This window comes from Triticum dicoccoides, chromosome 2A (assembly GCF_002162155.2).
Source record: "Triticum dicoccoides isolate Atlit2015 ecotype Zavitan chromosome 2A, WEW_v2.0, whole genome shotgun sequence".
Taxonomy (NCBI): Eukaryota; Viridiplantae; Streptophyta; class Magnoliopsida; order Poales; family Poaceae; genus Triticum; species Triticum dicoccoides.
This window is the reverse complement of record NC_041382.1, coordinates 57,346,650-57,347,416: the sequence shown is the minus strand read 5'-3', so window position 1 is coordinate 57,347,416 and position 767 is coordinate 57,346,650.

Sequence of the window (767 nt, the reverse complement as noted above, 5' to 3'; positions counted from 1 at the left end):
CGGGGCGGCGGACCCACCACGTGGCAGGAGGAGATTGGCTTGGCGCGGCGGCAGTGGATGTGTCCGGCGCCGGTGGACATGGCCAGCGGCGGGGGGGAAGGCTAGACTAGGGTTTCGACCCGGTTTTGGACGGGGAGGACATATTTATACCTAGAAGGAGGTGGGAGTGTCCAAATGAGGTGTAGTTTTCGACCACGCGATCGTGATCCGACGATGGAGGACATGTGATAGGTTTGGATGGGTTATTAGGCCACTTTGGGGGGGGTGTTGGGCTGCAACACACACGAGGCCTTTCCGGTTTCCTGGTTAACCGTTGGAGTATCAAACGGACTCCAAATGGCACGAAGCTTGACAGGCGGTCTAGCGGTGGTGTACCAAGGCCGCTTGGCAAATCTCATCCCATTCTGAGAATGTTTAACATCCGCTCATGAAAAGAGGCAAAAGGGGGGCGCCGGAGGACGTATGAGTGTCGGATTGCAAAACGGACAACGGAGAAAAAGCTCGGATGCATGAGACGAACACGTATGCAAATGCGATGCACATGATGACATGATATGGAATGCATGACCTGAACAAAATGCAAAACAAAGACAAAACCCAACCACGAGGAATCTCATAACTTAGAGCCGAAAATGGCAAGAGTCGGAGTACAAATATGGCAAGTTACATCCGGGGTGTTACACGTATTCATGGCGCAACTCTGGGCCGCTATCTGAGGGCCCTAGTCAGGCTATTTAAACCGAGCGGCGGCACCCGAACCCTATCCC